Consider the following 24546-nt stretch of genomic DNA (forward strand, 5'->3'; position numbering starts at 1 on the left):
TGCAAAGAGAGAAATAAAGAAAACTCATCCAAATGAGCTCGCCAGTGTGCGCCGGCCAATCTGCGTCTTACTTCAGGTACCGGGTCGTCTATTTGACGTGCCTATTTGACGCTAATGCACGTCAAATAGGAACACTTGCTCTAAACGACCTATAGACGCGCACCGCACCACATGATGCTGATGTGTGCTAGCAACGTATGTGGCCGATTTGGTTGGTTAAAATGTGCAATGCGTAGAGTTTCAAAAGGAAGCAAAAGCTTTATCTCGTCATTTTAGTTTAGAGGAGTTTACCAGATAAAAAAAAAGACAGATTAACGATTGCGATGACCACACGTCTACTCTCGCAACCCCAAAGATCCCAAGTGTTTGGCACTTACCCGCCCCAAAAGGTTTGACACGGCTTAAACCCTATCAATTACTTAAAATTCTTGCATTTCTTTCATGAGCCCAGTTTCGGTACAGCCCCCCTCACAAAGCGTACAAAGGGCAATATAGACATTTGACAAAGACATAGCTCATCTGGGCTGGCCCATTTGCGCTGAAAGATCGACAGAAATAGTGCCCTAGATAGGTATCGAACTCGCGACCAGGGATAGAATGACTCTCGTTGCTAGCCACTTTGGCCGGCTGCCTCAAGTTCGAGAATAGTAGTGCCACACTTATAAAGAAACTAACGAAAGCGGCAACACTTAAACACCAATTCACAAATACTAAAATGGTGAGCGGATCTAACACACAAGCTCCTGCGAGTGCATAACATCACTAGCCCAAAAAGATTTTTTTATAAAAAATTGCATGTGAATTTCCGTTTGACAAAGTAAATATTTTACAAACCTGAACATTTTGAAAATTTGTGAACATATTTTAAAAGAACTCAAACCTTTTGTGAACTATGTTTCACAATCTCAAACTTTAAAAAACAAATAGGAGCAAAATTGAAAACAAGAACATCTTTCGAAACTAAAATTTTGTTTTTGAAAATACGAACATTTTCTAAAAACAGGAACAAAACTGAAAACACAGACATTTTTTGAAACTACGAACAATTTTTTCAAAACGCAAACATTATATAAATTCCTCAGAATGTTTGTGTTATTCAGATTTTCTCATAATGTCAAAACACGCATATTTTTAAAAAGAGCAAACAAAATTTTGAACATAAACATTTTTTTATCATTTTATGAAAAACACTAACAAATTTGGAATTTCAAAAGATTTCAAAAAAATAAGAAAAAAATTTGAAACCATTTTTTTTGAATTTGCTCGAACATTTTTTGTATTCGTGTAGAAAAAATCATCATGTTCAACATAGGGTGTCCGGGTAGTTCGGAAGGCTCCATTTGAGAGCATGTTTATTCTCGACATCCATCAAATGACCTAATTGTTTCCATTGTCTTGTATGAACAATTCAAGGCATCATGCCAAGTTGCTTTGTCTTTTGACGAATTTTGCATTTTCTAGAGTTTTCTCGGCCAAAAAAGGTTGACAAATGGCCGAACGTGTCGCAACTTGCATACGGTGTCAGAAATCATTGAAAAATGAAATGGGTGCCTACCATGGGCATGCCCACCTTCTTGAAAATGTTGGAGTCGTTTCAAGAATGTCCAAAACTAGACCATATTCAATGAAGTGTGTTCGGTCGGCCAGAAGGCTCCGTCTAAGAGCACGTTGTTTCTTGACCTCCTTGAAATGTTCCTAATTTTTTCCATGGACTTGTATGATCAATTCAGGGCATCATGCCAAGTTGTTTGGATTTTCAACAAGTTTTGCATTTTCTGGAGTTTTTTTGGTGAAAAAGACCAATAAATGACCGGACGTGTCGCAACTTGCATACGGTGTCAGAAATCATTCAAACCTGGCACTGATGGTTACCATGGGCAATGTCCACCTTCCTGCAAAAATTGGGGTCATTTGAAAGATGTCCAAAACTAGACCATGTTCGACAATGGGTGTCTAGTAGGCCAGAAGACTCCGTCTAAGAGCATGTTGTTTCTCGAATCCTTAAAATAAGTTCATAAATTTGAAAAAAGTTCACAAGTTTAAGAAAATGAACAAGAATAAGAAACAAGGAAAAATAAAAAAAATGAACAAACTGATGAAAAATAGTCCAAACAAAAGCAAAAAAGAAAACCAGACTGAGAAGATGCACAACAAAAAAATAAAAGAAGAGATGTCCTAGTTGGTTATAGTATGTGGAAGTAATCCAAGAGGTCCTACTTCATGCACCTATTTTCCGAAGGTTAGAAAAAGAAAAGAAAAATGGGCCATGTAGGGTAACGCAGCAGAAAACAAAAATTTTCCGACCTACGCACCAGCCCAGGACCACTATGGAGACTGCATACATGGTTTGATCTTTTTCGTTACCGACTCGTAGCGCAGCGGGAAGTAGAGTCGATGACGATCGGCGGTGCAGATCCCCGCAGCTAGGATTTACAACCTCCCAACCGTGAGGATGTATACCCTCATCTGCTCCTCAGACAGCCCTCCGGGAGGCGGTCGAACAGCCCCCCGGACGGTGTCGCGGACAGCCCTTCGGGAGGACCTTCGAAACTCGAACGGTCACTCGGACAGCCCTTCGGGAGGACCTTCAAAACTCGGACGGTCACATGGACAGCCCTTCGGGAGGCACTCACGAACTAAGACCGAAACTACGATCTCTCTACAGAGTTGCACACATATGGTGTCATCTATCCGGCAGGGCTTCGCCGTCCAGAACTAGTTCCTGCCGGAACCCAGACAGCCTTATGGCTCTACGAAACTCTTTTCGTGGGAGGGAGAGAAGAAGCCAGATAATGCATGGCATGTGTATGAGAGCAAGGGATGAGTGTGGAGGGCTGCCCCTCCACCTCTATTTATAGGAAATCCCAAGGGGGTAGGGTAGTTTCACAAAAAACCCAAAATGCACATGAATGAAGTCCTTCCACAAGGACCTAGGAGTGAAACCAAGGAACAAGAGGGTCCCCAAGGGGGGATACCCCATGTGGCCGGCCACACCCCCATGAGGGGCCCAAAAAATGGCTCCTATCCATCCATGTCATCCCCAAGATCTTTTGGAGCAAAGCCCCAAAAGGTGGCTTTCCATAAAGTAACCATAAAGCTGATTTTCACTATTCACGACGACATTTTTCAGCGTCTGATCGAACTGAAAATATTTATGTGGGCTAAGAACATTTCCAGTACCCACTAAAATGATTTTCAACGCGTTCCGAAACAATTCCGGTTTTAGTGATTTTCATCTGCGAAACGCATCTGAAGTGGCTCCGGCAGCTCCGGAACATTTCCGGTTTTTATCTCAGAAAATTCCAAAAAGCTTCCAGAATGATTCTGGCATCCTCCAAGAATTATCAGGCATGTGCCGAAACCAATTTGACTTAATGGTGTATCCCGAAACAACTTTTCGGTATCATCGAAACTTATCCGATGACCTCTCTCTGCGGTACGATTCCGCTGTCCGAAACTTTTCGGTGTCCGAAACTTTTTCGGTGATTTTCTCTCAGACTCCTTGTCTAGTATTCAGCAGATAGATGACCCTTAAGCGTGTGACCCTATAGGTTCGGTGAAGTATAGACATGACCCGGAACCCCTTCCGATCAATGATCAACATCGGAGCCGTGGACACCCATATTGACCCCTATACCCACATGAATAAATATTCAAGTGAACCTCCAGTTGCCGTGTGCTATTCCTGTTGCTTCGCGATATGTTACAAATACCCGAGGTGAGACATGTTGGCATTCCCGTGGATCAACAACTTGTCCACTATGCTAGTTACCTCATTGCCGGTATTGTTCTCTTTTCTCGTTATCGTGTTCCGGCATCCCCGTGATCAAATCACAAAGTGTCTGGCCAGACGATGATGGATACCGTAACACCGAGAGGGCCCAGAGATATCTCTGCATCGTCGGAGGAGCAAATCCCAATCTTGAGCTATCAAGTTACTTGACACACTTTTCCATGAACCCGTAAGCCGCCGTAATAGCCACCCATTTACGGATGACGTTTAACAAACCCCAAAGTTCATGAAGCAAGCATGAAGAAACTCAATACTCTCATGGTCTAAGGAATCATGCAAACGTTAACCATCTCTGTGTTATGTACCAATAAACTTGTGACGAATGAATCTCATAGCATAACATCAATCCGGGTCGATTCAACACAAATGTTCTCTTAACATTGTGCCCTCAAAGTTGCTGGCATAGACATGCCCATGACCAGGAAAACAGAATCATCATGCAACACTTGAGCTAGTCTTAGAGGCCAGACTAGGAATACTTCTTACCGTTTATTATTCCACACGTGCATTTGAGTCTTCCTCTGAGCCTCGTGGATATTGCAGACTCGAGAATCATTGCAGTTATAGCATGGAACATAAACATAATTATGAACTCGGAGATAAATAATATCATTTATTATTGCCTCTAGGGCATATCTCCTACAGAATCCCACTTGCACTAGAGTCAATAATCTAGCTTATGCTAATGCACTTCACACCTGTGGCACACCGGTGTAAATATGCTTCGCTTGTGGTATAGCCTGATGTCCAACAGATCTGACGACTTCAGTTCCGTGTGTATCTTTGCATGTCCTCGCGTTTTCACGTTTTCACAAAATTCATATTTTGTGTGGACTTGGCTTTGTATGTATGTGAATCACAGGTCGAACCTGGATTCCTCAGACTGAGTTATGGAGCAACTACCTGCAGTAGTGTCCCATTGTCAAAAGCCATCTTGGAACTATACTAAGTTCATGAATGAACTATATGATTCAACATCTTCTTTGTCGCTTCTAAAGCGTCAACATACTTAGCCCTTGTTATAGAATTCGCCACAGTAACTAGTTTGAACAAATTCCAACTAACTGTGCCACCACATTGTGTGTTACACAAAACCCTTAATTTAAATCGAAAATCGCACGGTGAAAAGATGAAGACTATCGATGTAACATTTTACAACGAACTCTTCATGATCTCCGCTTGCAAGAAAACATATCATCAGTACTTACTCTAGTACTCAATGACATCTTTCACTGTTGTCCCACGATCAGTACTTTGATCACTTTAGTATCCATACTCGCAACACCTTGGGAGTATCGGACATATCTGGTTGTTTTACATACCATGGAATACATGATTAATCCAAACACAAAAGTGTGTGGAATCTGCATCATGTATTTTACTCATCAGTGTTTTGGGACACCGAGTCTTGCAAAAACTCTTTCCATGTGACTTTGGCAAGAATCACTCCTTGGCGTTTTAAATGCTAAAAGGTTTTAGCATCTTGTCAATATGTATTCATTGCTTAGCCCCATTAGGTAAATCTATCTCCATAGATCATCATGCCTAATATTGAGGCTATTTAGCCCAAGCACTTCATCGAAAAACTATTTTCAAATGAAGTCCTAATTTGTGTCAAGAAATTTATTTCCAATTACCAATGTGCGAAGCACATAAGGTTTTTAGAAATATTAGTATGCTCCCACTTACTTTCTTGAATTACAAGCATCTTCGTTACCCATTGATGAAGTCAAAACCCCTTTGACCATTTCATCAAAACCCGAAGATTCCAACTCCATTTTGCTCTCTTCTGTCCATTGCTGGAACTCTGAAGTTTGCATACCTACTAGCATCCTCTGGATCGACAAATTACTTTGGACTGTATCATATACAAGTCCTAGCTTTCATTTCCATCAGATGGAAATCCTTTTATCATCCATGTTTCATATCTCATGATTGAAATATTTATTAATTGCTAGTTCAACCCGAATCGACTTTAAGCATCGCTACGATGAAAACAACCTCATCGTAGTCAACTCTTGAACTTGTTATTTCAACAAGTCGAGCTTTATGGATAAAACATTTTATCCGTATCAGTTTTAAGTTCCATAAATATTCGTTAGACTCTAAGTCTTCCGAAAGGTGTATCAAGGTTTTAATCTTGAATCACTTATATGGAAACTAACTCGGGTTGTATTGGCATTTAGCCAATTCCGGAGTCAGGGCCCATCAACGCTTCCTTGTGTATCGTAGGCATAATGTTGTCTAACAACAATATCTCGTTTGTGCACCTGAGAGGTTTGCACGAGCCTTGCCTACGTGGTTCAGCTGCAAGTTCGACCGAAGTTCATACATTTTATTGTAGAGACTTCCGTATCAGTCGCAGTAGGAAACTCTGGAATTACTTCCAAGGTCTCTTTCCTTTGATCTGATGACGTAGATACTGTTTATCTCGTCGAGTTGCACTATTCTCCCACTCACCTTTTTGAAAGAACCATTCTCTTTAAAAGCACAACGTTTCGCGGCAAAACTATTTGCCTCGGTATAGTGAGGGAGGAATACCCAACATTTTGGTATAACCTACAAAGTAGCACTTGTCTGATTTGGAATAGGTTTGTAACCATTTACACAAGCCCCATATTCCAAATGTTAAGAAAAGATATAACATGGTTAGGCGTACCATACCATGGCTTCATTTCAACAGACCCGATGTAGCTCTTTTCAGTGTAAAAGCCGCAGTCTCTAAAGCATCACTTTAAAAGGGATAATGGCAAATTTATTGATGCCATCTTTCACCTTACCATGTCATAAATGGTTTGATTACATCTCCACAGACTTCCAACATTTTGGTATAACCTACAAAGTGAACGTGTTCGAAGCATCAATACTCACGTAGGTCAGCCCTAGCCACGCTCTAATGCCATCCCAAGTTTGTTTAGTGCACCTACACTTGAAAAGTGGTTAGCTTCCAAACAATTCGAGTAAATACACTAAAAAAACAATTCGAGTAAATTACAAAAAACCATCATATTTGTGGACCCTAAATAAAAAAATCACATTTCGTTATCATTGCGCTGACAGTTTGCTGAAAACACAGATCGCTCAATAAGCAGCGATTGACGTCGAAACTGACTGATGGGTCCCACTTGTCAAGCTGACATGGCACCAAGTTCTCAGACACCATTTGACTAGCACATTAAAAAGTTCACATGGCCCACTTGTCAGCTTCTTTGCTTCTTTCTCTTCTCCTCGTTTCTTCTCCACGGATGCAGGGCATGACACCAGCGACCGGTCAACCCCTCCACTGCCTCCTTGGCATTTCGCCAAACAGCCAGCACGCGCACGAGAGTGGCAACGCGGTGCATCCCGCCATTCGTCCTGCTCGTGCTCATCCCGCCGGGTGCCCTGAACTGAGTAGGGGTTGAACGGGATGGAACTCGTAGCGGATAGCTGGTGGGCATCGTCTCGCTGTCGGGGTGGCTAGGAAAGGCAACACAACCTCGCGATCGTCGTCGGGGGCGTGCCTCCTTGTCACACAACTGGAGCAGTTCATTAGTGATTTAGTGTTCAGATGTAGATATTGCATGTGTATTTCTTGTACAACAAGCCCTCCTCGTTCCTTGTATAGTTGAGGACGTGGCTCCCCTATGTACTTATATATACGTGCATATGCACCCGATCAATATATCATGAGTTGCACATATCTTCTACATGGTATCAGCCTACCCTCGGTCTTCTCAACCCTAGCCGCACCGCCGTCGCTTCTCCCAGCCGCCGCCGCTAGCCGATCGCCCCTGTCCCTACTCACTAGCCCTACTCGCACGCTCTCCCGCGTAGCTGCCGTCGCTAGCCCCTCCCACCCCCGATCGCTTCTGCCGCCAACTCCCGATCCCACCTCCCGCACGCGCCCGCTAGCCCGCCCACCTCCGATCGCTTCCGCCACTGCCTCGCTGCTAGCCACGCCGCGTCCACCCAAACCCTACACCCGCTTCCGTGCCGGTCGAACTCTTCGCTGCTGTCGCCATGTCCGGGTCTGATCTCTCGCACACTCCAACCTCTCGAATCCTCCGCCGGTTCCATGGCCGAACCCCTTCGACTTCTTCGCCGGTTGCACCGCCACGATCCCCGACCATGCCTACAACCGCGACGTTCCCATCGAACGCCGCGTCCCGGTTATCCTCTCCCATAAAGAGGCCAACTTTTATGCCTGGAAGACATATTTAAATCTCCGCTTTCGTCAGTATAATTTGTAGGATCACATCGACGGCACCGCCAACCTGTTCGTCCTGAACCGCGATGCCGACTGGCTCTTCCTCAGCATGTCCAAAGACATCTTCCACACCGTCTTTCGCGACAAAGATGATGCATGCACGGTGTGGAACAAGATCGTCGGCCTCTTCGCCGACAACAAGGTCCAACAGATTGTCTTTTTGCATCAGGAGTTCTTCGGTTGTCACCAGAATGACTCCTCCGTTGATGACTACTGGATGCGCCTCAAGACCCTCTCCGACGAGCTCAACGACATCGGCTTCAACGTGGGCGACGAGCAGCTCCTCTCCACCCTCACCGCCGGCCTCAATGAGGACCTCGGCAACGCCGCCTCCAACCTCACCCTCATGGCAAACCCTACCTTCGAGCGGGCGGTGGCGTATTGATACGTCCATTTTGCATCATGCTTTTATGTAGATATTTATTGCATTATGGGCTGTTGTTACACATTATATCACGATACTTATGGCTATTCTCTCTTATTTTACACGGTTTACATGAAGAGGGAGAATGCCGGCAGCTGGAATTCGTGGCTCGAAAAGGAGCAAATATTAGAGACCTATTTTGCACAACTCCAAAAGTCCTGAAACTTCACGGAAATTATTTTTGGAATATATAAAAAATATTGGGCGAAGAAAGTACCAGAGGGGGGCCACCAACCAGCCACAAGGGTGGAGGGCGCCCCCCACCCCCCTAGGCGCACCCCCTGACCTTGTGGGCCCCCTGGTAGGCCTCCGATGCCCATCTTCTGCTATATGGTGTCTTTGACCATGAAAAAAATCAAAAGGAAGCTTTCAGTATGAAGCACCGCCGTCTCGAGGCGGAACCTGGGCAGAACCAATCTAGGGCTTCGGCGGAGCTGTTCGGCCGGGGAAACATCCCTTCGTGAGGGGGAAATCATCGCCATCGTCATCACCATCGATCCTTTCATCGAGGGAGGGTCAATCACCATCAACATCTTCACCAGCACCATCTCCTCTCAAACCCTCGTTCATCTCTTGTATTTGATCTTGGTCCCAAAACCTCAGATTGGTACCTATGGGTTGCTAGTAGTGTTGATTACTCCTTGTAGTTGATGCTAGTTGGTTTATTCGGTGGAAGATCGTATGTTTAGATACTTAATGATAATTAATACTCCTCTGATGATGATTATGAATATGCTTTTTGAGTAGTTACATTTGTTCCTGAGGACATGAGAGAAGTCTTGTTATAAGTAATCATGTGAATTTGTTATTCGTTCGATATTTTGATCAGATGTATGTTGTCTCTCCTCTAGTGGTGTTATGTGAACATCGACTACATGACACTTCACCATTATTTGGGCCTAGGGGAAGGCATTGGGAAGTAATAAGTAGATGATGGGTTGCTAGAGTGACAGAAGCTTAAACCCTAGTTTATGCGTTGCTTCGTAAGGGGCTGATTTGGATCCATATGTTTCATGCTATGGTTAGGTTTACCTTAATACTTCTTTCGTAGTTGCGGATGCTTGAGAGAGGGGTTAATCATAAGTGGGAGGCTTGTCCAAGGAAGGGCAGCACCCAAGCACCGGTCCACCCACGTATCAAGTTATCAAAGTAACGAACGCGAATCATATGAGCATGATGAAAACTAACTTGACAATAATTCCCATGTGTCCTCGGGAGCACTTTGCTTTATATAAGAGTTTGTCTAGGCTTGTCCTTTGCTACAAAAAGGAATGGGCCACCTTGCTGCACCTTAGTTATTCTTGTTACTTGTTACCCGTTATGATTTACCTTATCACAAAACTATCTGTTACCGATAATTTCAGTGCTTGCAGAGAATACCTTGTTGGAAACCACTTGTCATTTCCTTCTGCTCCTCATTGGGTTCGACACTCTTACTTATCGAAAGTGAAGGAAATATGCCCTAGAGGCAATATTAAAGTTGTTATTTTATATTTCCTTATATCATGATAAATGTTTATTATTCATGCTAGAATTGTATTAACCGGAGACTTGATACATGTGTGGATACAGAGACAACACACCGTGTCCCTAGTAAGCCTCTACTATACTAGCTCGTTAATCAAAGATGGTTAAGTTTCCTAACCATAGACATGTGTTGTCATTTGATGAACGGGATCACATCATTAGGAGAATGATGTGATGGATAAGACCCATCTGTTAGCGTAGAATAATGATTGTTAAGTCTTATTGCTATTGCTTTCTTCATGACTTATACATGTTCCTCTGACTATGAGATTATGCAACTCCCGAATACCGGAGGAACACCTTGTGTGCTATCAAATGTCACAACATAACTGGGTGATTATAAAGATACTCTACAGGTGTCTCCAAAGGTGTTTGTTGGGTTGGCATAGATCGAGATTAGGATTTGTTCCTCCGAGTATCGGAGAGGTATCTCTGGGCCCTCTCGATAATGCACGTCGTGATAAGCCTTGCAAGCAATGCGACTAATGAGTTAGTTACGGGATGATGCATTACAAAACGAGTAAAGAGACTTGCCGGTAACGAGATTTAACTAGGTATGAGGATACCAACGATCGAATCTCGGGCAAGTAACATACCGATGACAAAGGAAAGTTTGACCGATAAAGATCTTCGTAGAATATGTAGGAACCAGTATGAGCATCCAGGTTCCACTATTGGTTATTGATCAGAGATGTATCTCGGTCATGTCTACATAGTTCTCGAACCCGTAGGGTCCGCACACTTAACGTTCAATGACGATTTGTATTATGAGTTATGTGTTTTGGTGACCGAAGATTGTTCGGAGTCCCGGATGAGATCATGGACATGACGAGGAGTCTCGAAATGGTCGAGAGGTAAAGATTGATATATTGGACGATAGTTTGGACACCGGAATGGTTTCGGGACGTTTCGGATATTTATTGGAGTACCGAGGGGTTACCGGAACCCCCCGAGGAAAGTAATGGGCCTACATGGGCCATAGGGAGGAGGGGAGGCAGCCCACAAGGGGTTGATACGTCCATTTTGCATCATGCTTTTATATCGATATTTATTGCATTATGGGCTGTTATTACATATTATGTCACAATACTTATGCCTTTTCTCTCTTATTTTACAAGGTTTACATGAAGAGGGAGAATGTTGTCAACTGGAATTCTGGGCTGGAAAAGGAGCAAATATTAGAGACATATTCTGCACAACTCCAAAAGTCCTGAAACTCCACGAAAGTCAGTTTTGGAATATATTAAAAATATTGGGCGAAGAAAGCACCAGAGGGGGCCACTCCCTGTCCACGAGGGTGGACGGCGCGCCTCTGCCTCGTGGGCCACCTGGAAGGCCCCCGATGCCCATCTTCTGGTATAAGGTGTCTTTTGCCTTGGAAAAAATCAGAAGGAAGCTTTCGGGACGAAGCGCCGCCGTCTCGAAGCGGAACCTTGGCGGAACCAATCTAGGGCTTCGGCGGTGCTGTTCTGCAGGGGAAACATCCCTCCGGGAGGGGGAAATCGTCACCATCGTCATCACCATCGACCCTCTCATCGGGAGGGGGTCCATCTCCATCAACATCTTCACCAGCACCATCTCCTCTCAAACCCTAGTTCATCTCTCATATCCGATCTTTCTCTCAAAACCTCAGATTGGTACCTGTGGGTTACTAGTAGTGTTGATTACTCCTTGTAGTTGATGCTAGTTGGTTTATTCGGTGGAAGATCATATGTTCAGATCCTTTATGCATATTAATACCCCTCTGATTATGAACATGAATATGATTTGTGAGTAGTTACGTTTGTTCTTGAGGACATGGGAGATGTCTTGTTATAAGTAGTCATGTGAATTTGGTATTCGTTCGATATTTTGATGAGATGTATGTAGTCTTTCCTCTAGTGGTGTTATGTGAACATCGACTACATGACACTTCACCATTATTTGGGACTAGGGGAAGGCATTGGGAAGTAATAAGTAGATGATGGGTTGCTAGAGTGACAGAAGCTTAAACCCTAGTTTATGCGTTGCTTCGTAAGGGGCTGATTTGGATCCATATGTTTCATGCTATGGTTAGGTTTACCTTAATTCTTCTTTCGTAGTTGCGGATGCTTGCGAGAGGGGTTAATCATAAGTGGGATGCTTGCCCAAGGAAGGGCAGTACCCAAGCACCGGTCCACCAACATATCAAATGATCAAAGTAACGAACGCGAATCATATGAGCATGATGAAAACTAGCATGATGATAATTCCCATGTGTCCTCGGGAGCGTTTTCGTTTATATAAGAGTTTGTCCAGGCTTGTCCTTTGCTACAAAAAGGATTGGGCCACCTTGCTGCAGCTTGTTTACTTTTGTTACTTGTTACCCGTTATGAATTACCTTATCACAAAACTATATGTTACCGATAATTTCAGTGCTTGTAGAGAATACTTACTGAAAACTGCTTGTTATTTCCTTCTACTCCTCGTTGGGTTCGACACTCTTACTTATCGAAAGGACTATGATAGATCCCCTATACTTGTGGGTCATCAGGGGTGGCCGTGGCCCCCTCCCATAGGAAGTCCGAATTGGACTAGGGGAGGGGGCACGCCCCCCTTTCCTTCTCCTCTTCCCTCTCCCTTCCCTCTTTCCCCCTCCATGAGAAGGAAAGGGGGGGATCCTACTAGAACTGGAGTCCTAGTAGGACTCCCCTCTTCTTGGCGCGCCCCTGGTGGCCGGCCTCCTGACACGTCCATTTTGCATCATGCTTTTATATTGATATTTATTGCATTATGGGCTGTTATTACATGTTATGTCACAATACTTATGCCTATTCTCTCTTATTTTACAAGGTTTACATGAAGAGGGAGAATGCCGGCAGCTGGAATTCTAGGCTAGAAAAGGAGCAAATATTAGAGACCTATTCTGTACAGCTCCAAAAGTCCTGAAACTTCACGGAAGTCATTTTTGGAATTAATAAAAAATACTGGATGAAGAAAATACCAGAGGGGGGCCACACCCTGGCCACGAGGGTGGGAGGCGCGCCCTACCCCCCTGGGCGCGCCCCTGCCTTGTGGGCCCCCTGGTGTCCCTCCGGTGCCCATCTTCTGCTATATGAAGTCTTTCGTTCGAGAAAAAATCATAAGCAAGCTTTCGGGAAGAAACTCCACCGCCATGAGGCGGAACCCTTGGCGGAACCAATCTAGGGCTCCGGCAGAGCTGTTCTGCCGGGGAAATTTCCCTCCGGGAGGGGGAAATCATCGCCATCGTCATCACCAACGCTCCTTTCATCGGGAGGGGCTCAATATCCATCAACATCTTCACCAGCACCATCTCCTCTCAAACCCTAGTTCATCTCTTGTATCCAATCTTTGCCCCAAAGCCTCAGATTGGTACCTATGGGTTGCTAGTAGCGTTGATTACTCCTTGTAGTTTATGCTAGTTGGTTTATTTGGTGGAAGATCATATGTTCAGATCCTATATGCATATCAATACCCCTCTGATTATGAACATGAATATGATTTGTGAGTAGTTACGTTTGTTCCTGAGGACATGGGAGAAGTCTTGTTATTAGTAGTCATGTGAATTTGGTATTCGTTCGATATTTTGATGAGATGTATGTTGTCTCTCCTCTAGTGGTGTTACGTGAACGTCGACTACATGACACTTCACCATTGTTTGGGCCTAGAGGAAGGCATTGGGAAGTAATAAGTAGATGATGGGTTGCTAGAGTGACAGAAGCTTAAACCCTAGTTTATGCGTTGCTTCGTAAGGGGCTGATTTGGATCCATATGTTTCATGCTATGGTTAGGCTTACCTTAATACTTCTTTTGTAGTCGCGGATGCTTGCAATAGGAGTTAATCATAAGTGGGATGCTTGTCCAAGTAAGAACAGCACCCAAGCACCGGTCCACCCACATATCAAATTATCAAAGTACCGAACGCGAATCATATGAACGTGATGAAAACTAGCTTGGCGATAATTCCCATGTGTCCTCGGGAGCGCTTTTCTCTATATAAGAGTTTGTCCGGGCTTGTCCTTTGCTATAGAAAGGATTGGACCACCTTGCTGCACTTTATTTACTTTTGTTGCTTGTTACTCGTTATACATTACCTTATCACACAACTATCTGTTACCGATAATTTCAGTGCTTGCAGAGAATACCTTGCTGAAAACCGCTTATCATTTCCTTCTGCTCCTCGTTGGGTTCGACACTCTTACTTATCGAAAGGACTACGATAGATCCCCTATACTTGTGGGTCATCAAGACTCTTTTCTAGCGCCGTTGCCGGGGAGTGAAGCGCCTTTGGTAGGTGGAATTTGGTAAGGAAAAATTTATATAGTGTGCTGAAATTTACTGTCACTTGTTACTATGGAAAGTAATCCTTTGAGGGGATTGTTCGGGGTATCTTCACCCCGACCAGTAGAGCAAAGAGTTGCTCCTCAACCTACTGAACCTACTGAAAATGTTTACTTTGAAATTCCTTCGGGTATGATAGAGAAACTGCTAGCTAATCCTTTTCCAGGAGACGGAACATTGCATCCCGATTTACACTTAATCTATGTGGATGAAGTTTGTGGATTATTTAAGCTTGCAGGTATGCCCGATGATGTTATCAAGAAGAAGGTCTTCCCTTTATCTTTGAAGAGAGATGCATTGACATGGTATAGGCTATGTGATGATATGGGATCATGGGACTACAAGCGATGGAAATTGGAATTTCATCATAAGTTTTATCCTATGCATCTTGTTCATCGTGATCGTAATTATATATATAATTTTTGGCCTCACGAAGGAGAAAGCATCGCTCAAGCTTGGGGGAGGCTTAAGTCAATGTTATATTCATGCCCCAATCATAAGCTCTCAAGAGAAATAATTATTCAAAAATTTTATGCTCGGCTTTCTGACAACAATCGCTCCATGCTCGATACTTCTTGTATTGGTTCTTTTATGATGAAGACTATTGTGTTCAAATGGGATTTATGGGAAAGAATTAAACGCAACTCTGAAGATTGGGATCTCGACAAAGGTAAGGAGTCAGGTATAACACCTAAGTTTGATTGTGTTAAATCTTTTATGGATACCGATGTTTTCCGTAAATTTAGCACTAAATATGGACTTGACTCTGAGATAGTAGCTTCTTTTTGTGAATCTTTTGCTGCTCATGTTGATCTCCCTAAGGAGAAGTGGTTTAAATATCATCCTCCCATAGAAGTAAAAGTAGTTGGACCTATTAAAGTTGAAGAAAAGACTATCACTTATAATGATCCTATTGTTCCTACTGCTTATGTTCAGAAACCACCTTTCCCTGTTAGAATAAAGGGACAATTGCATTTTTACCCCTAGTTGATTCCTACCCACGGGTTTTGCCCTTACTTTTCGAGCTTGCTTAGTTTTGCCCTTACTTTTTCCGTCGTGGTCCCTCGAATGCCCTTTGACCGTTTGACCAAAACTTTTAAAATTCATAACTAATTCATATGAACTCAGAAAAAATGAAAATAAGACATCAAAATGTTCAGATAAACATTACCTTTATGTGCATATCATTTGCATTCAGGACAAAAGCACCCTTTAAAGTACCTGAGGTAATTAATGTTATTAACATTATTAAAAATAAAAAGGTATAAACAATATTTTTTTCATGAATAAAAATTACATGCAAATGTAGGTGATGTTTTCTGAATAACATGAAAAAAATATTGTTTATACCTTTTTATTTTTAATAATGTTAATAACATGAATTAGCTCAGGTAGTTTAAAGGGTGCTTTTGTCCTGAATGCAAATGATATGCACATAAAGGTAATGTTTATCTGAACATTTTGATATCTTATTTGCATTTTTCTGAGTTCATATGAATTAGTTATGAATTTTAAAAGTTTGGTCAAACGGTCAAAGGGCATTCAAGGGACCTCGACGGAAAAAGTAAGGGCAAAACTGAGCAAGCTCGAAAAGTAAGGGCAAAAGCCGTGGGTAGTAACCAACTAGGGGTAAAAATGCAATTGTCCCTAGAATAAAGGATCATGCTAAAGCTTCAACTGTGGTTCGTAAAAGTAATATTAGAACTTATACACCCCCTGAGCATGTTAAAGTTGAACCTAATATTGCTATTGTTAAGGATCTCTTGGCTGATAATATTGATGGGCATGTCATTTATTTATGTGAGGAAACTGCTAGAATTGCTAAACCTGGTGCTAAAGATAAACATAGACCTGTGGTAGGCATGCCTATTATTTCTGTTAAAATAGGAGATCATTGTTATCATGGCTTATGTGATATGGGTGCTAGTGCTAGTGCAATACCTATTTCTTTATACAAAGAAATTATGCATGATATTGCACCCGCTGAGTTAGAAGAAATTGATGTCACCATTAAGCTTGCCAATAGAGATACTATTTCACCGGTCGGGATTGTTAGAGATGTTGAAGTCTTGTGTGGGAAAGTTAAATATCCTGCTGATTTTCTTGTTCTTGGTTCCCCACAAGATAGCTTTTGTCCCATTATATTTGGTAGACCCTTCTTGAATACTGTCAACGCTAAGATAGATTGCGAAAAGGATGTTGTTACTATTGGTTTGGATGATATGTCTCATGAGTTTAATTTTTCTAAATTTCGTAGACAACCCCGTGATGAGGAATTGCCTAGTAAGGATGAAATTATTGGTCTTGCTTCTATTGCTGTGCCTCCTAATGATCCTTTAGAACAATATTTGCTAGACCATGAAAATGATATGTTTATGAATGAAAGAAGGGAAATAGATGAAGTATTCTTTAAACGGGGACCTATTTTGAAACACAACCTGCCTGTTGAAATCCTAGGGGATCCTCCTCCACCCAAGGGTGATCACGTGTTTGAGCTTAAACCATTGCCTGATACTCTTAAATATGCTTATCTTGATGAAAAGAAGATATATCCTGTTATTATTAGTGCTAACCTTTTAGAGCATGAGGAAGAAAAATTATTGAAAACTCTGAAGAAGCACCGTGCTGCTATTGGATATACTCTTGATGATCTTAAGGGCATTAGTCCCACTCTATGTCAACACAAAATAAATTTGGAGAAAGACGCCAAACCAGTATAATTTATCAACGACGTTTAAATCCTAAGATGAAAGAAGTGGTAAGAAAGGAAATATTAAAGCTCCTTGAAGCAGGTATAATTTATCCCGTTGCTGATAGTCAGTGGGTAAGTCCTGTTCATTGTGTTCCTAAGAAGGGAGGTATTACTGTCGTTCTAATGATAAAGATGAATTGATTCCGCAAAGAATTATTACAGGTTATAGGATGGTAATTGATTTCCGCAAATTAAATAAATCTACTAAAAAAGATCATTACCCTTTGCCTTTGTTTGATCAAATGCTAGAAAGATTATCCAAACATACACATTTTTGCTTTCTAGATGGTTACTCTGGTTTCTCTCAAATACCCGTGTCAGCTGATGATCAAGCAAAGACCACTTTTACTTGCCCTTTCGGTTCTTTTGCTTATAGACGTATGCCTTTTGGTTTATGTAATGCACCTGCTACCTTTCAAAGATGCATGATGGCTATATTCTCTGACTTTTGTGAAAAGATTTGTCAGGTTTTCATGGATGATTTCTCCGTTTATGGATCCTCTTTTGATGATTGCTTGAGCAACCTTGATCGAGTTTTGCAGAGATGTGAAGAAACTACTCTTGCCTTGAATTGGGAGAAGTGCCACTTTATGGTTAATGAAGGCATTGTCTTGGGGCATAAAATTTCTGAAAGAGGCATCGAAGTTGATAAAGCTAAAGTTGATGCTATTGAAAAGATGCCGTGTCCCACGGACATCAAAGGTATAAGAAGTTTCCTTGGTCATGCCGGTTTTTATAGGAGGTTCATTAAGGACTTCTCAAAAATTTCTCAGCCTCTGACCAATCTATTACAAAAAGATATTACTTTTGTCTTTGATGATGATTGTGTAGAAGCATTTGAAATACTTAAGAAGGCATTGATTTCTGCACCTATTGTTTAGCCTCCTGATTGAAATTTACCATTTGAAATTATGTGTGATGCTAGTGATTATGCTGTAGGTGTTGTTCTAGGGCAAAGAGTTGATAAGAAATTAAATGTTATTCAATATGCTAGTAAAACTCTAGACAATGCCCAGAGAAATTATGCTACTACTGAAAAAGAATTCTTAGCAGTTGTTTTTGCTTGTGATAAGTTCAGACCTTATATTGTTGATTCTAAAGTAACTATTCACACAGATCATGCTGCTATTAAATACCTTATGGAAAAGAAAGATGCTAAGCCTAGACTTATTAGATGGGTTCTTTTGCTACAAGAATTTGATTTGCATATTATTGATAGAAAGGGAGCTGAGAACCCCGTTGCAGACAACTTGTCTAGGTTAGAAAATGTTCTTGATGACCCACTACCTATTGATGATAGCTTTCCTGATGAACAATTAAATGTTATAAATGCTTCTCGTACTGCTCCATGGTATGCTGGTTATGCTAATTAAATTGTTGCTAAATTTATATCACCTAGTTTCACATACCAGCAAAAGAAAAAGTTTTTCTATGATTTAAGACATTACTTCTGGGATGACCTACACCTTTATAAAGAAGGAGTAGATGGTGTTATTAGACGTTGTGTACCTGAGCATGAACAGGAACAGATCCTACGCAAGTGTCACTCCGAAGCTTATGGAGGACACCACGCTGGAGATAGAACTGCGCATAAGGTATTGCAATCCGGTTTTTATTGGCCTACTCTCTTCAAGGATGCTCGTAAGTTTTTCTTATCTTTTGATGAATGTCAAAGAATTGGTAATATTAGTAGACGTCAAGAAATGCCTATGAATTATTCACTCATTATTGAACCATTTGATGTTTGGGGCTTTGATTATATGGGACCTTTTCCTTCCTCTAATGGGTATACACATATTTTATTTGCTATTGATTACGTTACTAAGTGGGTAGAAGCTATTCCAACTAGTAGTGCTAATCATAACACTTCTATTAAGATACTTAAAGAAGTTATTTTTCCGAGGTTTGGAGTCCCTAGTTATTTAATGACTGATGGTGGTTCACATTTTATTCATGGTGCCTTTCGTAAAATGCTTGCCAAGTATGATGTTAATCATAGAATTGCATCTCCTTATCACCCACAGTCTAGTGGTCAAGTAGAATTGAGTAACAGAGAGCTCAAATTAATTTTGCAAAAGACTGTTAATAGATCTAGAAAGAATTGGTCCAAGAAACTTGATGATGCATTATGGGCCTATAGAACTGCATATAAAAATCCTATGGGTATGTCTCCGTATAAAATGGTTTATGGAAAAGCATCACTTACCTCTCGAACTAGAACATAAGGCATATTGGGCCATTAAAGAGCTTAATTATGATTTCAAACTTGCCGGTGAGAAGAGGCTATTTGACATAAGCTCACTTGATGAATGGAGAACCCAAGCCTATGAGAATGCCAAGTTGTTTAAAGAGAAAGTCAAAAGATGACATGACAAAAGGATACAAAAGCGTGAGTTTAATGTAGGTGATTATGTATTGCTATACAATTCTCGTTTAAGATTTTTTGCAGGAAAACTTCTCTCTAAATGGGAAGGCCCTTACGTTATCGAGGAGGTCTATCGTTCTGGTGCCACAAAAATCAACAACTTCGAAGGCACAAATCCGAGGGTGGTGAATGGTCAAAGAATTAAACATTATATCTCAGGTAATCCTATAAATGTTGAAACTAATGTTATTGAAACCGTAACCCCAGAGGAATACATAAGAGACACTTTCCAGAACATTTCAAACTCCGAAAAGGAATAGGTACGTGGTACGGTAAGTAAACCGACTCCAAAACAGTTCTAATGGCATTTTTTCTCCGCTTTGGAATATTTAGAAAAATAGGAAAATAAGAAGCAGTCCGGGAAGGACACGAGGCCTCCACGAGGGTGGAGGGCGCGCCCTACCCCCCTGGGCGCGCCCCCTACCTCGTGGGCACCTCGTGTGCTCTCCGGACTCCGTTTTCTTGCACGATACTTCTTTCGGTCGGTAAAAATTCATTATATAATCTCCCGAAGGTTTTGACCACCGTACCACACAATTATCCTCTGTTCTTGTTTCGAGCTGTTTTCTGTCAGGGTTGTCAAGGCCAGGCATCATGTCCTCCCCCTCCTCCAATAATGGTGACAACGATGCTTGGCTAATGAAGATAGAGCTGAAGAGGGAAGAAACCATGGAGATCAACAAGGATGAAGGGATCAAGAAGGCCACGGAGGACCAAGTTCCGGCAACAGAAGACATCCTTCAACTTGATCACAATCTTCTTACCCCAACCGAGATAGAAGCTTTCAAGATGATTGAGTTAGCTCGTATACAAAACAAGTATCTCACACGTGAAAATATTTTGTTGAAGGAGCATATCGTCGCACTCAAGGGCATTATCCGCAAGTTGGAGGATCTCTTACGCTCGATGTGCGACTACCCATCATCACCACCATCTTCTTCACCAGCAAGGGAGACATAATCATATGGGTATGGGCACTCCCCTTGGCAACTTCCAAGCTTGGGGGAGGTGCCCTGGTATCGTATCACCATCACACTCCTATCTTTACCGTTTTTCTTAGTTCAATCCTTTTAGTAATATCTTGATCTAGTAGAATAATTTTTTAGTATGATTTAGTTTTGAGTTTTGCCTTATGATCCTTCTATGTAATCGAGTCCGTGAGCTATATATAATAAAGATTAGTGTCGAGTCAAGGGCTTGATTATTTTGCTATGATCTTGAGGGAATAAAAGAAAAGAGAAAGAATAAAAAGAGACAAAGAGATCATATTGATCTTATGGAGAGTAATGGCTTCACATAGAAAGAGTATGATGATTAAAAGTTGTTGAGAGTTAACAAACATAGCCTTGGTCATCGTTGCAATTAATAGGAAGTAATAAAGAAAGAGAGGCTTCACATATAAATATACTATCTTGGACATCTTTTATGATTGTGAGCACTCATTAAAATATGACATGCTAAAGAGTTGATGTTGGACAAGGAAGACAACGTAATGGGTTATGTTTTCTTATATCTGAAATAAAGTATATTGTCATGGATCATCCAACATGTTGAGCTTTCCTTTCCCCCTCATGCTAGCCAAATTCTTTGCACCAAGTAGAGATACTACTTGTGCTTCCAATACCCTTAAACCCAGTTTTGCCATAAGAGTCCACCATATCTACCTATGGATTGAGTAAGATCCTTCAAGTAAGTTGTCATCGGTGCAAGCAATAAAAATTGCTCTCTAAATATGTATGATTTATTAATGTGGAGAAAATAAGCTTTATACGATCTTGTGATGTGGAAGAAATAAAAGCGACGGACTGCATAATAAAGGTCCACATCACAAGTGGCAATATAAAGTGACGTTCTTTTGCATTAAGATTTGGTGCATCCAACCATGAATGCGCATGACAACCTCTGCTTCCCTCCGCGAAGGGCCTATCTTTTACTTTTATCTCTTACCCTTATGCAAGAGTCATGGTGATCTTCACCTTTCCTTTTTACATTTTATCCTTTGGCAAGCACCTTGTGTTGGAAAGATCCTGATATATATATATATATATATATATATATATATATATATATATATATATATATATATATATACAATTGGATGTAAGTTAGCATGAACTATTATTGTTGACATTACCCTTGAGGTAAAAGTTTGGGAGGCGAAACTATAAGCCCCTATCTTTCTCTGTGTCTGATTAAAACTCTGTAACCACAAGTATTGCGTGAGTGTTAGCAATTGTGAAAGACTAAATGATAGTTGAGTATGTGGACTTGCTGAAAAGGTCTTACATAGACTCTTTCTGATGTTCTGATAAATTGCAATTGCCTCAATGACTGAGATTATATTAGTTCTCAATGAAGTTTCTGATTCATACTTGACATTGTGAATAGATTATTACTTGAGCATAAGAAATCATATGACAATATCCATATATGTTGTTGTTATTAGAATGATCGTGATGCCCTCATGTCCATATTTTATTTTATCGACACCTCTATCTCTAAACATGTGGACATATTTATCGTTATCGGCTTCCGCTTGAGGACAAGCGAGGTCTAAGCTTGGGGGAGTTGATACGTCCATTTTGCATCATGCTTTTATATTGATATTTATTGCATTATGGGCTGTTATTACATGTTATGTCACAATACTTATGCCTATTCTCTCTTATTTTACAAGGTTTACATGAAGAGGGAGAATGCCGGCAGCTGGAATTCTGGGCTGGAAAAGGAGCAAATATTAGAGACCTATTCTGCACAGCTCCAAAAGTCCTGAAACTTCACGGGAGTCATTTTTGGAATTAATAAAAAATACTGGACGAAGAAAATACCAGAGGGGGGCCACACCCTGGCCACGAGGGTGGGAGGCGCGCCCTACCCCCTGGGCGCGCCCCCTGCCTCGTGGGCCCCCTGGTGGCCCTCCGGTGCCCATCTTCTGCTATATGAAGTCTTTCGTCTAAGAAAAAAATCATAAGAAAGCTTTCGGGAAGAAACTCCGCCGCCATGATGATGTGGAGTGGAACTCCATACGGCCGATCTTTCACGAAAGGAGCGGATCCTAACTAAGAACACGATGAACACGGGGAAGAACGGAGAGAAATCACGAGGGGAAACACTCAAGAACAAGTCCAATCACACATCCACTAGACAATCAAACAAACAAGATCCACAAGGTACATGAACAAAGGGAAAGATACAAGGTAGCATTCATCCCAATCCTGGGAGGAGTTGAGGTCGATCTTCTCACATGCTCACATGGAGGTCTTGAACTCCATGGGAGTGGTGGTCTCTCTCTCTCTCTCAAGAGTAGAGTGGTACAAGGAGCAAAGCTCTCTATCAAATGAGCTGTCACTTTGTTGACCCTAGAAATGAGGTGGAGGAGGTCTATTTATAGTCTAGGCCACGAAGGGGTAAGTGAGGGGGCGGAATGGGTACATGGGCCCCGGCCCGAGTCATGCACGCAGGCAAGGCCCAGATGATCCGGATGGGGGTTCGGATGATCCGGCCGTTGTCCGGATGATCCGGCCGTCGTCCGGATGATCCGGGAGGGGGCCCGGATGATCCGGCTTCACACGAGGCCTTCGGGTGTCTTCGGCGCAGATAGCCGGATGATCCCGGGAAGGGTCCGGATGATCCTGCTGAGCCCGGATGATCCGGACAGCGGTCCGGATGTCCGGCCTGGCTCCAGCAGCCGCTCCGTCTTCTTCTTCTCCTTTCTTCCGTCTTCTCTTCCACGCTCCCCTCGCGGACGGTGTAGTCGTTCCTTGGTGCTTGCACTCCTCCTCGACATCCGTGATGTTCCGACAATACCTATGCATGCACACGAAAGGAGTGTCAAGTAGTATACCATCCTTGAGAGGGTCAAATGAGCACGTGTAAAGGAGATGATTCACCTTTGTGTATGTGAAGTAGATGTCGCACGTGTCACTTGCCAAATGGACTCTTGACATGGTGATGTCCATAGGATGCTCCGCATCATCCCCTCCCCCTTGGGGAAGATCCGACCTCGGATTGAAATCCAAATCACCATGGGAAAGAGACGGCGTCGCCGTGTAGAAGTGGTCGATCACCAAGTTCTCGTCATCTTGAAACTCGAAATGGGCACTCTCCAATGTTGCACCGTCTTGGGATTCCTTCAAAAGGAGCAAAGACAACAAACACTTGGAAAAACAAATGTGGTCAGCGTTAGTGCAAAACCAAGCATTCAAGAGGTGATTCACCCAACAAGTGTCGTCATCAAGCATAGCATATGGTGTGACAAAGGATTGTGACATGGCATGTAAGCACATAAATTTAGCACAGAGAAGAACATCATGGAAACAAGCATGTAAATGTGAGGTAGTGATGCAAATATGTGTAACAAGAGAAGAAGCATCAACCTCACGGTCATAGCGATCATGCAAAAGCGCTCGACAAATGGTCGATGGTAGGCATAGGAATCATTCACAACAGCAAGTAAAATGAAGTGTCTAAACACATGGGTCAAGTGCAAGACAATGCAAGCATAACGTGCATAGAGTGTAGTGAAAATAGTATGGCACTCAACACAATAGAAAGAGCAATTGTTCATCATGTGTGAGGCAATCAAGTCAATCATGTGACAAGCAATGGGACATGGCATATGTGAAGAAGTGACATTGTTGCAACCAAACATATGATAGGAGCAAGTAATCCAAGAATTGGATGCAACACACAAGGCATATATATCATGATGCATGGAACAGTGAAAATGACAAGTTGAAGCAAGATCTCTAACATGTGTGCAATCAAGTGGTCCGAGATGGCCAATAAGTCTCATGGGGCAAGCAACACAAGTAGTATGATCCATAATATCCATGCTCATGGTTTGGGGGTTCTCAAAAGAGAAGGATATCACCTTGAAAGCATGTCCTTGTGCGTTCATCACAATGCCGAAGCACAAGCAAGTGCGATGTAGAAGTGAGTCGGTCGCAAGTGGTCCGCTCTCAAGACTCGAATGGTCAACTCACGGGAAGTGGAAGTCAACACAAAGTCCAAGTATCCTACACATGCACACAATAAAGCAAAGAATGTATGCGCA

Source organism: Triticum aestivum, chromosome 5D (assembly GCF_018294505.1).
Source record: "Triticum aestivum cultivar Chinese Spring chromosome 5D, IWGSC CS RefSeq v2.1, whole genome shotgun sequence".
NCBI classification, from domain to species: domain Eukaryota; kingdom Viridiplantae; phylum Streptophyta; class Magnoliopsida; order Poales; family Poaceae; genus Triticum; species Triticum aestivum.